The sequence below is a fragment of the Pogoniulus pusillus genome, chromosome 17 (genome assembly GCF_015220805.1).
Source record: "Pogoniulus pusillus isolate bPogPus1 chromosome 17, bPogPus1.pri, whole genome shotgun sequence".
In the NCBI taxonomy this organism is placed as follows: domain Eukaryota; kingdom Metazoa; phylum Chordata; class Aves; order Piciformes; family Lybiidae; genus Pogoniulus; species Pogoniulus pusillus.
Window position 1 is genome coordinate 4,262,102 of NC_087280.1, and position 17,789 is coordinate 4,279,890.

General features: G+C 42.6%; 2 protein-coding genes across 10 annotated transcripts in view; one reads left to right on the top strand and one right to left on the bottom strand.

Annotated features, from left to right (window-relative positions):
* The window catches only part of HMG20A (high mobility group 20A), a 194,620-nt gene extending 182,544 nt beyond the window's left edge, over positions 1–12,076 (bottom strand). For 5 of the 8 annotated variants that reach the window (XR_010305318.1, XR_010305320.1, XR_010305319.1 and 2 more), the window contains exon 1: positions 11,785–12,031. The gene's annotated coding sequence lies outside the window, so the exon portion shown is untranslated. Of the gene's footprint in view, positions 1–3,144; positions 3,251–11,784; positions 12,033–12,065 lie in introns of those variants that run through there. The other 3 variants (XM_064157310.1, XM_064157309.1, XM_064157311.1) reach the window with 3 other exon arrangements.
* A 264-nt stretch (positions 12,077–12,340) lies between these two features.
* PEAK1 (pseudopodium enriched atypical kinase 1) overlaps positions 12,341–17,789 on the top strand; it is a 138,940-nt gene continuing 133,491 nt past the window's right edge. For both annotated transcript variants that reach the window (XM_064157312.1, XM_064157313.1), the window contains exon 1: positions 12,341–12,536. The gene's annotated coding sequence lies outside the window, so the exon portion shown is untranslated. The remainder of the gene's footprint in view (positions 12,537–17,789) is intronic.

Here is a 17,789-nt window from a genome sequence, read left to right on the forward strand (position 1 = left end):
CTAATTCACCTTTAGCTATAAATGTTCTGGAAGATATTCGGCATACAGGTTTGAGTATTTACCATATTTAACAAACAGCAAAGATTTATACTGCTGTTACATTTCCTTTTGGTTATTTCATTTCTACATACAAGTAAATGTAGCTCCTCTGAGCTGAAGCATAAATATTATCCCAACCTCCTATAAACGGGTCAAGATTCATATGCAGCTCATTTCATGAAGGTCACACAGGAAATCTCTAACAGCTGAGAACACAATCAAAATTCAGAAACAATCTTTAAAATGTTACTAATCTTAACCTTTTTACTTTGGACATCTCAACTAACTGCTGGTCATTGCCTGCTTCCAGATATCTCAAAGTTGTTGTGAGAATCTGACTGGAATACTCATGAAGAAATTCTTACCACAAAGAGAAAGAGGAACCCAAGCCTGCATGATCCTTGACAAAAGGTCGCTAGCACTCTGGGTTTAAATAGTGGGAAAATGGAAAAACATTTGTATTTTCAGGAGGGCTACAACATAGATTTGACCTCAGTATAACCTCATAACCTGGAGTTCACTGCCTTGATCAGAAACAGAGACAAAGCAAACTGATGGAAAACAAGAGTGTACGCAACTCTTGTCTTCTGTGATTTGCAGAGCCTAAACATTTTCCAATAGAAGTGAAAGCAAAAGGCTGCAAATTCAGGAAGCTTCCTTTCCTTTGTTACCTCTGGCAGCTTGTTAGAAGTGAGTACATGGATTACTTGAGGATCTATTACCACATTTAATCCTAGAGGTTAGTTCAGGCTTTTTTTTCAGCTACAGAACCATCACTCCCTTTTCATTTAAAAACAGCCTTCCCTGGCAAAGCACTCATCTGTATTTTGCTCCTCTCCCCATCTCCTAGAACAAAGGTGAAAAAGCATGGATTTTCAAACATAGCAGTTTTAAAAGCAGAGACTATTCAGCTTTCATGAAAACGTTAGCAATCATATTTGAACTTATGGACCTCTCAAGATAAAAAGTTTATTACAGTAATGGAAGCCTGGCTTTCCTGGTCTTTACCAGTTTCCCAAAACAGCTAATTCCTACCCTGGAACTCTTTCCTGATCTCTAGAAAGGTCATCTATCTATAACTGTAGACAAAATAAATCCATGGCAAGCTCACTAAAAAGAATCCAGCGTTCAATACAAAGCTCAACTAAGAAGTGTCTTTTGTGATAAAACATCATCTTCAGAAAAAAGACCTCTAAGGAAACCTCAAGTAAACCTTTGAGTGATCTTTTACCTGGCTGCTCTAAGTAGCACACAGATTCTACAGCAGTGAGTACACAGTTCTCAAAAGAGGCTACCCACCTCTCCTATTGCTCCTGATAATGAACAGCAGTGAGTCAATCACAAGAGCAGATTGCAACGTAAAAATAAAGAGTTCTGAGAGACCAGAGAGGGCTACTGCATCAGATACTACCCAGTACCTCCCATTCACAGCATAATGTGTCTTGATCTTTGGTGCTTAGCATGTAAAAGACAAATAAGAGAAGCTTATAATTTGAAACTGTAACAAGTAATCAAACTAATTATGAAAGACTGCTTTAAATTTAAGCTTGTAATTTTTTTATTTTACATTTATCATTAACAGTTCAATTAGCAGGAAGCAGAAATGTTAATCCACTTCACAATTAAACTTTACTTCACACCAGTATCCATGCCTTAATCACCACGTACTTTTGCTCCAATTTACAATGCATTTCCTTCAGTACCTTTCCTTACAACACCTGATAATCACACGTTTTCTATGTATCTTCTAAACATAGCAAAAATATCTGCAGATCTCAACTAGTTTTGCTAAGATCCACTCAGTGAAGCATTAACAGGCAAATGATATTTCTAGTCACTATGTTACTGACTGCTGGTTATTCCTGCCCAGTAGTGGAGGCAAGAAAATGAAACAATGAAAAAAGTCTTTTTTTTTACCATACTGAATTAATCCCACTTCCATAAATCAAGAAGTACATCTCCTGTACCATTCACATCTAATGACTCAAAGACTGCTTTAGACTAAAAGGGGCTGCTAGAAGTCTTGTGGTCCCAAAGCCTACTCAAAACCAAAATGAAGGTCACCTTCATAACAGACACTACCATGGCTCAAAGCTTCTCGTCATCACAGAAGTAAACTGGCAAATGCCTTCCCTGCTCTTTTGTTGTTGTTAGGAAGGCTATCAACAGCAGAAGAGATAAGCACTGTTTATTTTCAGGACGAAGACGGTGATGAATAGAAGAATGGACATAAGAGCAACCGAAAAAAATTCCTTACAGCAGTCACAGGAATAGAGGAGTATCAGACAGCACCTCTCCCAATCCTCACAAAGCTTGAGAGACAGAATAAAGAGACAGTTCTTCCCTCTACCATCAAAACAGAGATGGAAAGTTTTCACTCTATTTGTCTGTTAACTAGAAAACTCCATGAAGGGCAACCTCCACAAGCAATGCAGGACCTTCTCTCCAATTACTGAAGCTGGACTTACAACAGCCTTATGCAGCATCCACATAAGGATTCCCTCAACCTTTGTATTACACTCAGATTTAATTTCAGCTCTGAGTAACAACAGGCATTATTTACTTCAAACTAAACCATTACAAACACATTGTAATAAAAACAATAGCAAGCTGTCATTTCAGAGAGGAGTTAAGTTAGGCCTACTACACAGAATCCAACTTTCAGTGATTCTAAGTAGACTTAATGTAGTAGCAGCTTTAAGTAGGTTTTTCCTTTTCTTCAAATGAAAAGCTTAGCTCGAGGCTGCTGTGCTTGCCACTCCACTAATTAGTCCACTTGTTCAATATAGTTTGTCCTTTAAGTGGAGAACACAACATAATGAACTGCATACACTCACAAGATTATGGGAATAGACAACTGAGGGACCAAGAAGATACCGTAAGAACAAGCTCTTCTTGGCATACAAGCAAAAGGTAAGCTCTCACTTGTAGCTTCACCAAGAATATACTGTTATTTGCATTATAATAGAGGTTCAGCTGTGAAAAGGACTTCACACTATCATCAAAAATTGAAGAAACATTGTGCCAAAGTTAGATTTACATTCACAAATGGACACATGCCACTAGTAGCACACAACCATCTTCACAGCAACACGCAAGCCCTACCTGAATCACCAAATACTTCCTTAAGACAAGTAGTATGGCAGCTCAGACTTCAGTGTCTGTTACTACCAGTGAGGCCAAGAGCTCTTACATTTGAAGGTAAGTCTATCTGTATGAAAGAGCACAAAAACGAGAGACAAGTCAAAAAAATGCCACTTCAACAATCACCTGCTTGAACACATTGCAGCCTCAAAGTGGTCATTTAATTCTGAAATGAAGGATAGATTCACCTAGGAATTGTACAACCAACATCACTTAGAGATTAATTCACTCTTACAATAAGAACTGACACCTGATGCAATACTTTCTCACTATGGCTTAAAAAAAAAAATCTCATCAACCTCTAACTTCTCACTGTAATATCTTTCAGCTCCATCCCCTTCTTTCCGCATCACCATCTCCTTATGGGTTTCAACAAGGCTCCCACAGTCTCTGAAGAACTCAAAGGTAGTTACAAAATCATGGTTTGTCACTGTAGTATTTAAGACAAACTTGCAACCTCTCCTACACATTCACCACACAAAAAGCAACAAATCTGTCATTTCTCCTCAAATTCTTCAAATAAACTGTCATTGTAATTCCTTGTCAGCTTTTGCTGATATACTGTCTACCTTCTTTTGGGTAATTACTTTGCCCTCTGCTTATCTTTTAAGCACTAAGTTATTTAGCAGTAGAAAGTCACAGCTAATACCACAAGACTTGTTCCTTTAATCTGCAAAAACCTCCAGTTGCTCAAATCTATGTATTTTTAATTACAATGGTATAAAAATGCTACCAAGCATATTCAGAAACAGAGACACGACTTCCTAAGGTGGAGGCATGGCAGATACATTTCCTACTGAAAACTGACAATTCCTTTGAGTAACATTTACTTGCACATGCTAGTGTACCTTTCTCATGACAACTTGCAGTGAATATACTGCTGCAAGACTGTGTGATCACAACCCTGCCTCATCACTAGTCCAACCTTCTGTTGATCAATCATTGATCCACAGCCACACAAGCTGCAAGAAAAAAAAAGCACTAGCGTTCAATGGAGCCAGAATCCAGTGAGCTCCTGCATTTAGAGAGCATTCTTGAAATGTTCCATATAAAGTCAATTCTAGACATTTCTCTGACAAGCTTTAGTGATGTCAGACTTCAGAGTAAAGAACTGGGCATCAGTAGAGATTCTTCCACACATAGTTCCCAGAAGTCCCTAATATAGACACTGAGATAAAATCTGAATTTAGTGGTGATTTTTAAAAGTTTCTAGCCTTTGCTCTGTATTTGAGTTCTTTTCTCTTCACACTACAGAAATTTAAACACTTCAGGTATGCTTATTTGCATATCAATAGTTAAAACAGTCTTCCCCATAGCAACAATGCAAGAACAAACTTGAGGAACATGCTGGAAAGTTTCTTGTGATCTGTCATTTTCTGCATGCTTTGCAAGCCCTCCTGATAAATGTCTTCTCTGCAATTCTCTCGAGAAATACTTTGTTGAATTGGCACTAAAACAGAATGTACATCTTTAAAATTGGCAATAAAATTATGCAAGTCACTTACCTAAATAAACACCCAAACATTTAAATAATTTTCCTACAGAGAAAATACAATTGAGCCACTTATAACAGAGTTCAGCCTTTTTTCCATACTTGTAATGAGTTTTAAGTTTTTATAACATAAAGATGGCATTAACAAAAAAAGTTTCTCAAGGAAAATGTTAGGATGATCTTCTTATCACTACTCATCCAAAACAATCCCCATAAAGTCTCCCAGGCTAAACATGCAGTTATTAATTCTATAACTTTTTATATCCAAACATAAACAGATGAACATCAAATCAAATTTTATGTGTCAAGAGAAAGGCCACTTCAGTTAGTCTAACACAAATATTTGCAAGATTTTTGTACTTTGAAGGTAGTTTCCTTGGCTAGAACTGAACAAGCTTATTTCCTGTCTGTAAAGCCATAGTATATCCACATACATACACTGGAGGGGATGACCATGACCCAAACTGACCCACTTAGCATTGGCCATCTACTCTCCATAAAAAAAGAAGCACAAAGAAGACTTCAAAGCTACAAAAGAGTTTCCCAGCCTTCTTTGATGGACTGACAGCATAAGAAGTATCACTGTATCAGCCATCCCACATCGCAGTGACACATCTAATCAATGTATACAACCTGCTACTGTAGCAGTCATTTGGATTTTTTTTATACTTCTGCAGGCTAGACTCTATAAACTAAGAGCCTACTTCAATAAATCATAATTCAGTTGTTACCTGACAAATCTATACCTTCAAGAACTGCAGCACCTGCACTCGTTTTCAGGACTAAAAATATGCCTTGAACTGATTTTCAGACTCTGATCTTCCTCCAGTGTGCTAGCAACTCTTTCTGGATTCCAGAAGGAGCTGTAGCAGTGCCAGCTGAAGAAGACCTGTGTTACAGCCTTGCCTGCTCAGCTCCTTTGACACCTCAGGCTTAGCTGCTCAGGGCTTCACTAAACGCTAATGGTCATAGCTGAATTATTAAGTTACCTTCAACACCTCATATTACTGCTTCCAAAGAGGCATTCCCCATCCTAAACCTGTCCCAGGGTAAACTACTTTAAATGTGACCCAATCTAAAGTCTGGTGTGCTTGAGTACAGCATTTGAAAACAAGCTGTATCACTTGTAAACAACAACTCTTGAAAAAGTTGTCAAATTACCTTTCTCCAATCAATCATGAAGTTCTAAGTTGATGTCATCTTGTTTGAAGATATCACATTTCAGAAAGCAAGATGAATCAGGCACTATTAATGACTTGAAGTTGACATTTAAAAAGTCAGGGATCAAACTAATATGATTCAGAAGCTTTTTCTGCCCTTTTCCCATACCCAGAAGTTTAAAAGAAATATGATTTGTGGTTCACATTTCAATTAAGTGTTTGGTGTTAGTAAAGAGTTTACAGAGTCCTGATAATGTCCCACAGTGATTTATATAACAGATGGAGAATAGGAAACTGGCAAAATATTAGTGGCATTAGATGAACAGTTCTCAGGTCCCTTCCTCAAGGTTTACTTGCACTGGTACAGCCTAGATTTAAGGATAGATTACAGACTCATAGCTTGCTGCCACAGAGACAGGAAGGTTTTGCTCTCTTCTCCTTTTTTGCCTAGTAATGGTCATCTCCACAGCTTACTGGACTTTTCGCAGAGCTATTTCAAATCCCTAACACTTCCCTTTGGAAGAATGGGAGAGAAGAGAGGAATGTGGCTCAACCAGCTCAAATATATAGTTGGAAGGACTCAGAGAGCTCAAATATATACCAAAGCTTTCTTGAGAAAATGTGCATGGAAACTCCCACATCCACACGTGGCAAATGGTCTTAAGCTACATGAGCCACTCCCAATCACCAAAAATACCTTTCTGGACTCATTCTACGAATAGTCAGTTGTAGGTTTCAGATGACATCAAGAGAAGTATTCATAAAAGTCACCTGCCTGCATGAAGACAAGCAAGAGCTGGAAGATGCAAACAATAGCTTTCCACTGCCTAAGGCAAGAGTTTTAAGCAGCCTAAGCCTATTTAGCTGCTAACTACTCATATAGCATCATCTTCAGCCTGGCACCTCTGTTGACTGGACAAGTCACATGTTTCAACATGCTAAAGAAACAGAATTGCTTATAGTTCATTTAATGAATTAGTTTATGCCAGATTAAAGTGTGCAAAGGCTCAGCAAAGGATCCAGCAAGCATCACCACTGGCAGAAGAAAAAGGGATGCAATTAGCACAGCCAAGAGTTAGCAGCTTACATTTCTGCAATCCTATAGCCTGAGATTCAGCACTCTCTCTAAAAATCTAGTGTCAGAAATGAGGAATGTTTGAAACTATTTCAGTAACTGAAGGCCCTAAAATAGTCCTAAGCGGGAGGAAATATGATTACCAGGAAAAAAAAAATAGGGTTATCTCAAACTGACTAAACATCCTCACGTTTTTCTTCTTTCCAATCTAAATCCAAACATTTATTTTCTTCATGAAAGCTGATACTGTTTCCCTTAAGTCTGGAAACAGATTTTGAATTCCACAAGTTGTGATACATTTGTTCTAAGAAGGGATATTTATTACACTGGCTAGTCACATCTTATAGCAATTGCAGCAAATATACTTTCTTATCTTAATTAAACTCAAAGGAGTAGTTAGTCTGTTCCATCATGGTTCCTACAATATTGAAACAGTGAGGATTTAGGCAAATACTGGTTATCTTGATTTCATTTCCTTGTGAGGTGAGTCACATGCAATACTAGCTAATGCATGCTGCACTAAATGCAGCATGCACCAGAAGTCTCTTCCACAAGGCTTTTATGGTTCCCTGTGGTAGCAACTTACTGGATGGCAGGACTAAGGAAAAACTGCTATGCCATGGCTTTTACAGAACTACACCGCTAACCACGTAGGTCAAGGACATCTTTCTCCTCTGGTTATTACCCACTTTTGCACTGGTAAAGTTCAAGCTCCCAACAGAAACAGTGAATCTTCTAATGTACCGCTGCCTCCACTAAGTATCACCAAGGTTGGAAGAGACCTCACAGATCATCAAGTCCAACCCTTTACCACAATTCTCAAGGCTAGACCATGGCACCAAGTGCCACGTCCAGTCTTGCCTTGAACAGCTCCAGGGACCACGACTCCACCACCTCCCTGGGCAGCCCATTCCAGTAGCCAATGACTCTCTCAGTGAAGAACTTTCTCCTCACCTCAAGCCTAAATTTCTCTCTCACCAGCCTCGTCGCTCTTCTCTGGACACGCTCAAGCATCTCATTTCTCCCAGTTCATCACTGCTTTGGTAATGTTTTGAACCACAAACCTCTAGTTTTAGAGGCTCCTTTGTTGAAACAATCACAAACATGCCGATGTGAGAAGTAAGAATCAAAGTAAAACCTGCTCAAGAAGGAGAAATAAGAGCCTTCTCACATGCCTGCACATTTCAGGACTTCTGGCAGCTCCTAAAGTTTACTCATCAGCTCCAGAAATTACTACAGAATTTGTGATTAATAAGATGCTCCAACAAGATATTTGTGTTTAAAGATATCGTAGCTTTAAATGGACTATCTTTCTTTGGTAAGACATGCATTTTTTATCCTTTAGGTATGAGAATATGCCTTTGTCAACACACTGGATAAGCAAAAACACAGAGAAGGAAGACTGTGCTTCCTGTTAAAGGAAGCTATGGAGAAGTGGAACATGAGACGAGCACCATATCACAGGAAAACCTTTTAATGCAAGTGAAAAACCAAAATCAACCAATCACACAAATACCCTTACAACTAAATCTTATGCCAACCTTTCTTCCCTTACTTTTTGTGCCATTTATCCTGCACTAAGAACAGGCTTCCTGCCCCTCAGCCTTCTCACAGACACGTGATGTTAGCAAATTCCAGACTTACAAGTGTGAAAGAAGATTCACAGTTTGCTGGCTTCAGTACTGTGCTGGTGTTGATCCATTTTCTCTGTTGTGTAGTCTCACACTATTAACAGCACCTGTTCTGTCACAGCTGTCCACTGCTTTTCTAACTATGGAGACTGACACTTTATCTTTCCATATATTGTAAAATATAATTCAGCATATTCTGAATACTGGTACAGGACACTGACTCCATTAGATCACGAATTCACCCTTTGATCAACGAGTTACAGCCCCAGTCATCAGCCTGAGATTATTACCCAGCCTATTCCTCCACAAGTGACCAAGTCCAGTCTTCCAAAACAAGTTCATTTGGATAACTCATGTGTTGTCAACCACTAGTTTTCAGCAATCAGTACTACACAGGCAGAAAACAACACATCATCTTTTGCCCAATGCTTTGAAACAGCTACCTGCCTTCATTTGCCTACTGTCCTCAGAACAGTCCACGCACATCCACTTAAGTTCACCTGTTAGGTCAGGATCAGAAGAGTATGCCCTTCGTTCTAAGCACAGCCTCTTCACCTGTGCTCTAACATCTAGCAGCTGCTCGCAGCACACACCACAGTAATCAAAAACAACCTTTGTTCCAAGCAGTAGTAAGCTTAAGAAAAATCTAAGACCCTGCCCTAAAACAAACCCTATTTAGTCAAAAAGAAGCACTTAGTAGGGAAGGCTGAGCTTGCTTTGGCAGGTGAGAAGTCTACTGCGGACACCTTGATCCTAAATGACTCTGTATTTACATACATTCTAAACAGATGTTTGTTGTAACTGGAACACATCGGTTCACAACTTCTTCCATTCCTGTGCTCTGATACCACGTATAACTTTGCGATGCAAGCACAAAGCAAAGACACAGCTCACAACTTCTGCTTTCAATCAGAAGTTTAGCAGCAGGGAAATCAGCATTATGGCTATCAGACACAGAAAGCCTGGGTTTGCTGAGGGAAGACGTCCTTCAAGCACGGAAAATGAAAGTCAATAAGAATCTCTCTCATTTTGGCTATTTTGTTGCAAGGTACTATAGCTTATTATAGACACCTCCTAACAGTCAGGTACACACAAAAGAATTGAATCTTATTGTCAGGTCCCAGAGAAACATGTGTAAGTAACATGATCTTCCTTCTCCCTTTTCTGAGCCTTAGGAAGTGCACCTGTCCCATTACTCACCACAAGCAAACAAAGGAGAAAGATATTTGACTTACAATCAGGATGGAGGGGTCAGATCATGCAATCTTCAGTTTCTCTGTTCTGAAAACCACCAGTATCCTCTACAAAAGCTGACTTTGAAATTATAAGACTAAGCTGAACACTCTGCTTGAGGCACCACTTCTAAGCCTAGATCTCTTTGGAATTAGTAATCTCCACTTTTATTTTGAGACATGCCATATTTCTGAGGAGCTGAAAAATTTCAATCCTTTTCCCTCAGTTTCCTGGAGTTGAAAGTTAACAGTAGATTGCCAGTGACTGGTACAGCTCTAGAAATGCCAAGTACCTCATCCCTTCTAACAGGCATATAACGTAGGTGTGTGAGAAAACAAAGATAAGATGACATTTCACTAATAGCTTCAATCAGAAGATAAGCTTGCTGTCACTACACATATGGCCTGGAATTAAAAACCACACAAACCTTTAAAAAAAAAAGCACAAACTAAACAGGTCATGAAAAAAAATTCTTTGTTTTCAACAGCTGGTCACGTTGATGCTCCTATGAAATGAAGAATAATCACTTCAGAACAACAAAAACTTGCTAGAAAAGGCTTTTTCCCAATTTTTCTGCCCATTCCTGTCACTGCATAGCCTTAGTCAACCTCAATCTACTTACACAACTTACTACTCACTTTCCACAGGAAAAAAAAATAAAAATCAAAGATCTAACAAGAGTTTACCTGGAAAAAAAGGCAGCAACTAAGTTGATGAACTTTCCCTGCAGTGGCACTAATGTGACATCCAGCTTCTGTTTGTTTATAGAAGACTAGTCCTAACCAAAATTTGAAATCAAGTACTCTAACCCAGTGATCTCTATGTTGAGTCACCCATGCAAGACAATCTAGTTGACTGGATAGGGCTGGGTGATAGGTTGGACTGGATGATCTTGGAGGTCTCTTCCAACCTGGTTGATTCTATGATTCTAACAATAAATAATATTTGTAGTGTTTATTTCATCTTTACCTTATCCTTCCTTAATTTCTGGATATGCTTTTTTATAATGCACATACCAGTATAGTAGCATCTGTATATAATTGATAAATATGCATAAACGTGGGATGCATGCTTAAAAGGTTATTTTATTGCATGTGCAGCCAAAAAACAACTGAAGGACACTTCTCTAGCAAGTAGCAGCTCCATTTCTCTATGACCAGGGTTTTCCTTTTTCCTACTGAATAAAAGGTATTTCGTCCTGCTTTCCCTCATTTTCCTAAACAGCACGAAGTTAGCACCACATTACACCAAGCTTTCACACTCGCAAGATAATTTTGGAGTTCTTTCCCTTCAACAACCAGCGCAATTTCGAGCTCTCTTCAAAGATCTGCCAACATGAAACAACTCTTAGCAATTTCACTGTGCTCCGAGCAGTGGGACCCGGACAGCTTCACTCCAGCGCTGGCATTTCAGAGGACTGGAATGAATGGTGGCTCCTGTGTGTTCATTTGGGCTGGGGCTTTTTCCCAAAGCAGTGATACTAAACTTAAGTTCCTCGGGAAAAGGCAACTAACCTATCACTGTTAAAAGTATTAGAAAACCATACTATGATAAACGGCCTGCTTGACAAAAAGAATATTAAGTGGCCATAATGAAAAAAACAAACAGAACTAAAGAATTATCAAATACTATTACCTCTTATCAGTTCGCAAGAACCAAGGTAAGAGATAAGGGCAATACGGAACACAGAAGGCCAGGTGCCTAGGCCTGCACCCAGCTCTTCACCCTCACCCAACGCGAGCGCTGCGGAACCCCTACAGCCTCTCTCACTGGTGGGCTCACAATACACAGGCGCCCCGACGGTAAACTCGGGGCGCGGAGGCGGCGGGAGGCCTGCAGCGAAACCTGCCAGGCCTGACCGCTGGGTAAGGCCGGACCCGGACCGCCAGCAGCGCCGCGAGGGAACGGCTCCCCGCCTCGAGGCTGCTCGTCACAGCAGCACCTTCTTCCCCCTCCCCGGGTTAGGAGATGAGAAGACAAGGACCAGCGGCCGCGGCCTTCCCTACTGACCTGCCGGAGGCAGCTCTCCCTGGGGCCGAGGGGTCGCCCGGCGGAGCTCGCTCCCCTCAGCCCGCGCAGCCGCTGCCGCCTCCTCGCGCGTAATGCCACGTTACAGTCCCCAGCCAAAACAGAACCCTCCGCCCCCGCCTCAACGCAGCTTTCTGGCCTTCCCGGGGAAAAAAGCCTCACAGACAAACCCGCAACTAAGTCAGAGGCAGCCACAACTACGCCCCTCGTTCAGCAGCCCCAAGGCAGGAGCTCAAACACCGCCCGAGGAACTATTTTCTCACCCCCAGCGGAAGCATACCGTCTCTCTACGCAGGCGCACCTGTGTGGGGCAGCTTTAAAGGGCAGCCGGTGCGCGGCGCGAGGCACGCTGGGAGCTGTAGTTCGGCCGCCTCGCGCCTGCTTCTCGGGCCGCCCGCCGGCCTCGCGCCGCCCGCGCAGCGCCCCGCCCCTTGCCGCTCGCCACCCAATGAGCGGCCGCGCTGGGCGGGGCGAGGCTGCCGGGGGCCGCTCCCCCTCCGCGGGTGCTCGCGCGGGAGGCGGGGCGGGGCCGGGCCGGGCCGCGGCCGGCGGCGCCCGGAGTTAGTTGTTGCGCGCGGGCGCGGCGGCTGCAGCCCGTCCCGGGAGTCGTTTTCTGTTCGGGGCCCGGCGGCAGCCGGCCCGTGGCGAAACCTTCTCAGTGTAGCTGTGGCTACAGTCTCTGCCTCGTTGCCTGTCCGTGGGAGGTGCCGCGGGACCGGGGAGTCCCCTGCCAGGTGAGGGCCGGTCCGACGGTGGGGGTGAGAGAGGGCTGCGCGGGGAGGCTGTGGGGCGGCGGCCTCGCGTCCCAGCTCGCGCCGGCTGCTCGGATTGCCTCGGCGGGGCCCCGGGCGGGGGCGGCGGGAAGGGGCCCGGCGCGACTCGGCGGGTGTGAGGGGAGCGGTCGAGTACAACCGCCGCTTGCTCTCATCTCCCGAGGGAGTCCCTCCCCACTCCTCCGCCCCGTCCTGCCGCGGCGCCGGCGGGCGACCGCTGGTCGCAGCTGCGCCCAGAGGGTCTGGCCGGCGCCGGCAGCCTCCCCGGGCCCCTCCTCCGCGGGGTCGTGTGACGCCCTCGCCCCTAGCTGCGTCGGACGCTGGGCCCCCGGCTCTCCGCCGACAACCTCTCCGCTCGCGGCAGCACCGGGGTTGCCGACCCCTTGGCTGGAAGTTTTGCGACGTGACCCTGCGCTAAGTACGGTGTGCTGGAGCCTGCTGGGGAGCGCCGAGCGGAGCGGGCACCTTCTAGGAATCGCAGTGCCGGGAAGTGGCTGCGGGTGCCGGGGGATGCTGTCTGTGCCGGGGCTCTTCTCCCTCTGTCATTACCGCGAATTCCTGACATGAAAGACTTTACGCGTTAGTGTGTACGTGTATAGCCACATTCCAGCCTGCCTTCAGGCTTTGCTTCCTTCCTTTACTCTTGAAGGTTATTCTAGACTTTCAGTTAAGTCGGTTAGTTTGCCGGTTTTTATTGTGGCTGGAGTTGAATCCGAACTGGGGTTTGCATTGCGACAGCAAGTGAAACGGTGTAAATATCTTGCAATGGTTTGTTACTTAGCAGGCAGCTGGTACCTAGCACTAAACGGCCAGGCTGCTCCTAGGAGAGCACTGGGAGGAGGAGCGTTGCCTGGTGGGTTTCTGACCTCCTATTTAATAACCGAACTTTCTGTTTACTTTAGGCTCTTGCCGTTTTATTTTGTAGAACGTGGCTTGCATTCTTCTTTACTCACTTATTAAAGGGCTCCAGATTTTTTCCCCTTACTAGTCATAGCTGTCCAGTGTCTCCTAAAGCACTTCGTTGGAGGATGTTGGGGGATAAAATAATACACACAATGCATAGGCAAGAAGGAAAGAACTCACAGCTGTTCTGCAAGCCAAGACTTTATGGAATTCCAGTAGTTAAGTTCTATAGTTAGAAAGTTTACTTAAACTTGTGTAAAACTGCCAGTTGGACAACAGCCTTTGTTACGGGTTAGATGCATTTAGTTCTGTGTGACTTTTGCTGGACTTACAACCTCACCTAGACAGTTTGATTCCAGTGGTGCAGCAGAGCAAGAAATACTTGTGGATGCTTTATTTGGTCTCTTTGAGTTGTTAGATCTCTTAATCTGGTTTTGTATGGTCTTAAAATGTTTTGTCTGTAAAGAGGCTAAGATGATTTATCCAGATGAAGTGTCTTCCTGGCAGAGCTACCGCTCCACTGTGTTTGCGGGAAAACCTCATTTTAGGCTCTAAAATGTAGCAGTATGCAAAAAGTGAATTACCAGTTTTTCCATGAGTAACTTTCCATGATTAATCTCATGTATTCATTTCATGATGGATTTACCTTATTTTTAGGGTATCTCGTGTAGATAACTTAGTTCACAGGCTTCCCGAATGGCTTTCTTGGACTGTACACAAATTTCTCTTCCTCACCTGAGCAGCAGCGACAGGTCCTGTATGATTCAGGAGCCTGGGCAGGAGGCACCAGCTGCAGAACAAGGAGCTAGCAGGCTTTCTTGCCTGACCTTTCTGCTAGTAGGCACTTTCACCCAGCTCCATACATGTGTAAATGAGTAGTTGATAAGAGATCAAGCTTCACTCGTGGACCCAAAGCTTGCATTTCCTTCTATATTAGAACATACATTAACTATGTAGGTAAATACAGATACATTTTGAAACAACAGCATTCTCTGTGTGTTGCCAAGTCTTAGAGTTGCTTCATCAAGAGAATGAGCAAAGATGCAAAAATACCATCTCAACTTCTTAGGTAATTTGTGTTTGTGACTTCCCAGCTCTTTAAAGATGTCCTTGAAAACATATTTACCAAAATCTGTATTCTTCTCTGTTTACTTTCTGAGTAAAGGAATTGGTTGGGATCATTCCTTTTTAAAAAAGTGAGGGAGAGATGCTGTTGGACTAAACGGCTCCTAAATGTTTTCTTGCCTAAAAAAGTTAGTAGAATATCAAGGTAACTGTTGTAAGTTGTTGATTAGAGTCACAGACACTGATGTCACTGCTAACGTTCTGTATCGTGCTAGGAAAACCACATATGTGACAAGCTTACTGCGATCTTACAAGTTCCAACATGTTTTCTCTGCCTTGTTTCTGAATTTACACTCCTCTACCTCTACTTTCCTTTTCCTGTTCAGTCTTTGCTCTTCGATTTCCCGTTTTCCTAGAGCTGCCCTTCGTCCCACTTTAGAATTGGACTCTCCCGTCCCTGCTAGCTGTACATGTTTTCTTTATGCTTTCCGCTGAGGCGACCTGCAGCTTTACTCCTTGCCACTGCTTTTCTTGTTCCAGCTGCTTTCTGACCAGATCGGGTTTCAAGTGGTGGTAACTCAATAGCCCTTTCTCTGTGTGGCTGCTGGACCCTCTTTTCCTCAGCCCTCAAAAAGGACCCAGAGCTCTGAACTGGAGATTGAGAGGTACAGATCCCAGCTGAGGTCTGTCTCCTGCCAGCTTCCACACTGTTCCCACTTCCTGTGCTGCTGCAGCTCCTAAGGAATCCTGCCGAGCTGCTCTCTCCCGTGTAGTCAGTGTGTCATAGCTGACATTCGGGTATGGGCAGAGTATCAAAATGCAAATGACATAGGTAAAACGAGGAGATGGAGTTACACTTGTGAAAAGCACTGTGAACGTTGGGGAGTTTGTGTGATAGGTAAAGAGATCATAAAGAAAACACCTGACATGGGGAAACAAAAAAAAACCAAAACATATATTTCTTCTGTTTGTGTGATGATTGCAAATGTTTTTGACTTAGAGTACAAAAATCCTGATCTGTTTTGGTTTTTTACTTGAAGCAAACTGAAAGAAGTAATGTCATATCATTCACAAGCCCTGTGTAGCATTTCCTGGCTGCTAGTGGCAGCCAAAAATCACCAGTGAGGCAAACCTCACTTCTCTATACTTGTAAAGCAGCGTAGATTTTGGAAGAGATGTGGCTCCAGTCCACAGCCAAGGAAAGAGGCTTCAGATTCTCCGTGCTAGTACCAGCAGATGTTGATGGAGCATTGGTGCTGCTGTGATTGCATCACTTGTGAGAGGCTGGTACTGACACTTGTCAGCAGTTTTAATTGACGATACCAGTTCTCCTACCCTTCAGTGCTCCACACAGGACTGCTCTTTAAGGACTAAACAGTGTGCTGAGATTTACATTGGCTTAAGGCTGAAATAATTCCACTGTTTCATATGTATCAGCACAGTAATGTAGCATTTCCATACAGTTTTAGATGGAGAGTGGGAAAATGCAGGCTGCAAACTGGAGCAAGACTAGCTGGTTAAGTTCTGCTATCTTAGAGCAGAGTCAAGTGGAACCTGTAAACAGTATACACTGAGAAAAATAGGAGAGCTTTGTTATTTCTTCAGTGTTACTGGCAGGGATTAATGTCTTGATTTTGCTTGGTAACAATTCTAATTAGTTGTCTGATATTTGAGCTGCAATTTCAATAAATGGCGGTTTAGTATTGTAGGCTCAGTGTTTCCTCTGGGGTTTTCCAAATCATAAGCAGAAATTATCAACCATGAGAAATTTTCAGCCTCCTTTTCTCCTAAGATAGATAAGTGGCTGAGTCACGAAAGCAATTTCTTTCCCTGTGACTCTAAGTGTATTGAGTTGATTTGAGATTGTCTGGTGGTTGAAAATGTGAATAGAGGAAAACTAGGCAGTGGGTGTAGCTCTGAGGTCACTTTCTTTCAACTGATGTTCTTGTGGGACCCCATCAGCTCTTCCAAAAATTACCACGTTAGCTCAGTGAGTTATGAAACAGCTTTACCACAAATGTTTTTGCATTTGTTTATTCAGATGACACCAAGAGCAATAGAATTTCCCTCTAGAGTTCACTGTTTCTCTCCTCCCTGTAATCATGTATTGTTATGTGGGAAAAGTATAAATCAGTTTCAAACTGCACCACTTGGAGAAGTGTTTTTGTAATCAACCTGTAAATGGCTTCGGTCTCCAATTCTGTGGATAATTGTCAACCTGGCTAGTTTCTTTTTTTCCTGTGAGTACTTGGAGAAGTGGTTGCTAGTAGTAGGACCCTCACCAGGCTGTCTACTGATACCTGCCAGGTATGGGTCTGACCTTATCTGAGATGCTTTACACGAATTACACGAGCAGTAACAAAGAGTGCAGTGATGTCGATTGAACATCTGCGCTTAGATCACCAATTAGTTGTGGTTGTGTTTAGAAGATGTATAAATACAGTGTGTAGAAAGTATTTAACAGAATTAATTTGTTATCTGTACCTCCAGATGCCTTAAGAGTTCACAGCTGTTCTTGCTTCAGAGTCCTATTTAGTGAGGTTAAAGCAGGGGATGTTTAATTTCCTCCCAACACAAAACATTCAACATTGGGGGAAAACGTTATTCTTTTAAAGTGCAAAACAACCAGGAGCATTACCTGGGAAATACATGTTTAAATCTTTCCATTTATAGGCTTTATCCCACATTTTACTTAAAGTAGCATTCAGTCAACCTTACAAGCACTTAATTGCTGAGGAATGCCCAGCCTCTTAATGCAGTCACTCTTGACTGCAGGAGATGGTCTCGGTGAAGTTTTTGAAATCACAGTAAACAAATGGATAAAAATCCTGCCAGGCTAAACACTGCAGGCTTCTAGCAATGCTGCTTTTACTCACATCTCGTCTGAGACACCAGTTCAGAGTGGTGCTAGAAAGTGTGGTGACTTCATAAAGTTTGAGCTATTGCAGAAAACGGTGCTACTAGCACATAATTTGCCAAATGTAGCCTTACTGGTGTTTAAGCAGATTTGGGTTGTTGTGTGGTTTGATAGAAGTTCTGTACAAAACTTATATAGCAACACATTCATAGTTTGAACTTGCATGTTTTTGTAAAGCCATTAAATAAGTGCAGATCTTGCTCAAAAAAATGTCCTTTATTGGATGCAAGCCTGTGTTTATACAGGCTTCTCTACAAAGCTCACCAAAGGACGATGACAGTATATAATAGATGTAAATTCTCCATGTATTTATATCCAGTTTTCCATCT